We start from the raw sequence: 5344 nt of genomic DNA on the forward strand, positions 1-5344 counted from the left end.
GGCACAGGAAGCTGCTACACGTGATCCAAGAGCTGAGGATTGCGCAGCCTTCTGCAGCCTGTGGCGTTCTCAGTGCGCAATTATAATCTTCAGAGCTGCTTATTGTTATTATTATTATTATTGTTATTATTATTATTATTTTTTTTTTAAAAAAAGACACATTTATTCAGCGTCATGATCAGACTATTACATTTAGCAATCAACAGCATGGGTGCAAAAAAAAAAATCTACATTAAAACCCTTGGTTGGAATGCTTTCCACTTTCCACAGAACAGAAACTAAATAACCTGTTATACAATTAGTCACAAATACAGTCCTCGAGTTTGTTTTTGCCCATTCACATGAGTATTGTCTAACACATGTCTTCTTGGTAGCAGCTAGGCCCTGCCACCACTGTGCTTGGCTGAGTTCACAAATCTGTTGTAACCTGTAGCTTCCCTGTCACTTCTCTGGCTCTCCTCTCCTGCTAAGCTTTGTTTCCTGGCAGTAATTAAAACCTTCTGCCACTGCCATAGCTACTGCTGCTGCTGGAACCGCCATAGCCACCTTGGTTTCGTGGTTTGGCAAAGTATTGACCTCCACACCATAAGGGCCAGAACTTCTGCCTCCAAAGTTTCCTCCTTTCATAGGCCCAAAATTTGAAGATTGATTGTTGTCATTGCCAAAATCATTGTAGCTTCCACCACCTCCAAAATTGCTTCCATCATTACCAAATCCATTATAGCCATCCCCACTGCCACCATATCCACCGCCACCATGGCTGCCACCAAAGCCACCTCGACCACTGAAGTTTCTTCCGCGACCAAAGTTGTCATTTCCACCAAAACCACCTCCACGACCACCTCCGAAGTTTCCAGAACCACTTCGACCTCTTTGGCTGGATGAAGCACTAGCTATCTCTTGCTAAGATAGGGCTTTCCTTACTTCACAGTTGTGGCTATTCACAGCATGGCATTTCTGAATGACAGTCTTGTCTATAGAGTCATGGTCATCAAAGGTTACAAAAGCAAAGCCCCTCTTTTTGCCACTGCCTCGGTCAGTCATGATTTCATTCACTTCTATTTTCCCATACTGTTCAAAATAATCTCTTAGGTGATGTTCTTCAGTGTCTTTTTAATACCACCACAAAAATCTTTTTCACAATTAAGTGGGCACCAGGTCTTTGAGAATCTTCTCTTGAGACAGCCCTCTTTGGTTCCCGTCCACCTTGTGTGGCCTTGCATTCATAGCTGCATCCACCTCCTCCACAGTGGCATAGGTGACAAACCCAAAGCCTCTGGAGCGCTTAGTGTTTGGATCTCTCATCACCACACAGTCCGTGAGCGTTCCCCATTGCTCAAAATGGCTCCTCAGACTCTCATCGGTTGTTTCAAAGCTCAAACCTGCAATAAAGAGCTTCCGCAGCTGCTCCAGCTCTTTGGGAGACTCAGACTTAGACATGATGACTGCAACAGGGGAAATTCCAACGATGCTTACTCCACGGCGTTCACTAGCAGAAAGTAGTGATCTAAGGAACGTATCTTGCTTCTTTTTATTTGTTAAGTTTCACTAACTACTCCAGGTGAATGGGTAGCACCATTACTGGGGACAGGCCAGGTGCACGCTGAATTGGAGAAATCGAGTCCAAAATTTGAAAGGAAGCAGGATGCAGTGAGGGGTGTGGAGTGACAGCTGCTCAGGGGCCTAGAAAAGCTGCTGGGTGGGGGCAGCTGAGGAGCCCGGTGCCTCTCCCTTGGGACAGGCTCCACGCCCTTCCCTCCTCCTCCCCATGACCCATTACCCCAGCTCTCCTCTGAGGCCCGCCAGGGCTCACCCCGCACAACCCCGCCCACATTGCCTTGCCTTCCCCGCCCCACCCCAAACAGCCCCGCCCCTCCCTGTACAGCCTTTGGGGAGCTCCGGCCCTGGAGGAGAAAGGGGGAGGCTGCAGACAGGAGGTTGCAGGAGGAGGGGGCAGAGCAGGGCCCACCAAGTTAGATGGAGGGGAGGGAGGGAGATACCCCACAGGACTGGGGACAGAGATGGGTGGGGAAGGAGGGCCATGTGGAAGCGTTGCCCTTGGTTGAAGTAGAAATCCTGACCCCAATTTACAGACCCCAGCAGAGTGTGTTTGGGGGGCGGGGTGAAGACAAAAGAGGGTGTGAGGGGACTGGATGAATGGAGAACAGCAACATTTGATTCATGGCCTATTTTATTTTTGTTAATATATTTTATGGATTTCAGAGAGGAAGGCAGAGGGAGAGATAGAAACGTCAATGATGAGAGAGAATCAATCTGCTGCCTCCTGCATGCCCCCTACAGGGGATTGAGCCTGCAACCCAGGAATGTGCCCTTGACCAGAATCGAACCCAGGATCCTTCAGTCTGTAGGCTGTGGCTCTATCCACTGAGCAAAACCATCTAGAGCGACCCTTGGCCTCTTTAAAACCACTGCAGTAGGCTGAGCAGGGGTCTTACCATGATAGTGTTACCTGATAATGAGGGTATCTCCCCTTATGTTGGGGTAATCGGAACTGCAGTGAAGTAAAGACACACCCATGGATCCTGCAAAGGGTTTCCATGCACACAATGCAATTTATTTCATGTGGCAGCTGAAAAGGGTGAGCAGAGCCTTGGAGGGACATGAGGTCTCCAAGACCAGGGCCTGGAGGGAAAGTGCATGCTGAACATTCCGCACCGTGAGTTACAATCTTCTATATATATAAAAGCTTAATAAGCTAAGTGTTCGACCTAGTGGTCGACTGACTAGTTGCTGTGATGTGCACTGACCACCAGGGGGCAGATGCTCTGACCAGTAGGCTAGCTTGCTGCTGGGGTCTGGCCGATCCATACTGGGTGAGATGGGGCCATACATGCTCTGGATCCCTCCCGTGGTCCCTCCCCGGCCACCAGCCCTGATTGGCCCCGATCCGGACTGGGTGAGATGGCCCTGATTGGCCCCAATTGCCGGCCAGGTGGAGACACCCCACCCATGCATGAATTTTGTGCACCGGGCCTCTAGTCAATACTATAAGCACTGTGAGAAGTAATAGGCTATAGGGGAAAAAGGGGCAGGCCCACCTGTACTACAGTTTGAATCTAATGCAGAACATTCTCTTATTCTGAACCCCAATTAAAACTATCATCAAACTTATATAATAAATTTATAAAATTAGAATTTTCAAAATTTTCCAAAACTTTAATGAGTCTACCAAGAACTGTCACTTTTTCTTAGAGACAGGAACTGAAGGTGCAATAACTATCTTTTACCATGGTGGGGATGACTTAGCATGCCAGTTTTTACATGCCATCACCAATTGGATTTCTTCTGGTCAACAAATAATCAGTTTCCAGAATCCCATTCTGAGGATCTTCACCCTATGGCATAACTGTCTTAATTTAGTTTTCTCCACAAGTAGACTGTAAGACAGGAATCCTAGTACAAATAATATAATTGGGTGGTGAAGTAAATTTGATAGGAGAATGATTGTGTAAGAAAAGGAAGCTGAAGGCATCTAATATGTGGCTTATCAAATCAGTTGCCACTTTTAACAATTAGATCTAACCCCATTGGGGAAACTCTGAAATACAAAACATAACACACAGATCAGTGTTATCTTACCTGTAGATTGAGAGAGTTAAGATATTTATGCATAGACATCAATCTAATCAGTCATTTGTTGAGAGCTCCCATGGGGAAAGGGGAATACTATGGGAACTTCTAATCTGCCCAAATTAAAGATCTAAATATGACAGTCAAATAAATAAATAAATCTGTAAAATTAAACATGATCTTGGGTAGTAAAGATTTCTTAAACAGGGTACAAAGAATGCCAACCATAAAGGGAAAAGGGGGCAAATTGGACTCCGTTAAAATTGAAAACTGTTCTTTTATCAAAAGTCACCATTAAGAGGATGAAAATTTAAGTCTCAGAGAGGTAAAATACATTTGTATTTAATATATCTGATGAATATATTAGAGGAATGATTAGAGGAATCATTCAGAAAATATATACTTATTTTTTCCCTACAAAATAAATCATAGGGCAGCATTTAAATGACGCTAAACCCAGACTCAGACACTATAAGAAAATTGCAATCCAATATCCCTGATGAACATAGATTTTTAAAATGCTCAACAAATTATTATCAAACCAAACTGAACAGCACAGTAAAAATATCATGCAGTATGTTCAAGTGGGGTTTATTTCAGGGATGCAAGGGTGGTTCACATCCACAGTCAATAAATGTGATACACCACATTCACCAAATGAAGGATAAACATAATATGAGCATCTCAATCAATGCATAAAAAGCAAATGGCAAAATTCAACCTCCACTCATGATGAAAATGCAACAGGTAAGGTGTAGATGGAATGTACCTCAATGTAATAGAGGTGATATATGACAAGGCCACAGCTAACATCATACTCAACAAGGAAAGGCTGAAAGTTACATTCAGAGCAACTAAACAAGGAAAAGAAATGAAAAGTATCCAAATTGTAAAGGAAGAATTATAATAGCTTGTTTGCAGATGACATGCTTTTACACATGTAAAACTCATGCGACTCCACCAAAAGACTGTTAGAACTAATAAACAAATTCAGTAAAGTTGCAGGATACATAATCAATCTACAAAAGTCAGTTGTGTTTCTATACACTAACAACAAATTTTCAGAAAGAGAAATTAAGAAAGCAGTCGATTTACAATAACATCAAAAAGAATAAAAAATTAGGAATACATTTAACCAAGGAGGTGAAAGATCTATACACATGATTCTGTAAGTCATTGATGTAAGCAATTCAAGATAAAACAAATAGAAAGGTATTCTGTGTTTGTGGATTGAAAGAATTATAATGTTGAAATGTCCACACTGTCCAAAATGATGTACCAGTTTAATTCAATCTTTATCAAAATTCCAATAGAATTTTTCAAAGAAATAGAAAAATTCTTAATGTTTGTATAGACCCAAAAGATCTAAATTGCTAAAGCTTAACTTGAGCAAGAAAGCAAAGCTGGAGTTATCTATCACACTTCCTGATGCCAAAAGTAAACCATGTATATATGGTCAATTAATTTTCAATAAAGGCACAAAGAATACACAATAGGAAATGGATTGTCTCTTCAACATATAGTATTGGGAAAACTAGATATTTAGAGGCAAAAGAATGGAATTGGATCTCTATCTTTTACAACATACATAAATCAAGTCAAAATGTATTAAAGACTTGACATAAAATCTGAAACCATAAAATTCTTAAAAGACAATAGAAGGTAAAAGATAAGCACCTTGACATTAGTTGTTTTTTTGTTAAATATATTTTTATTGATTTCAGAGAGAAAGGAAGAGGGAGAGAGAGATAGA

The 5344-nt window shown here is 42.0% G+C and overlaps 1 pseudogene across 1 annotated transcript; it reads right to left on the bottom strand.

Moving 5' to 3' along the window:
- Window positions 1-215: 215 nt before the first annotated feature.
- LOC308243190 (heterogeneous nuclear ribonucleoprotein A1-like) lies at window positions 216-1478 on the bottom strand (annotated as a pseudogene). The gene has a single exon. The product of its transcript is annotated as a heterogeneous nuclear ribonucleoprotein A1-like (transcript).
- Between the last annotated feature and the right edge of the window lie 3866 nt (window positions 1479-5344).

Source organism: Plecotus auritus (genome assembly GCF_963455305.1).
Source record: "Plecotus auritus genome assembly, chromosome: 1".
NCBI lineage: Eukaryota > Metazoa > Chordata > Mammalia > Chiroptera > Vespertilionidae > Plecotus > Plecotus auritus.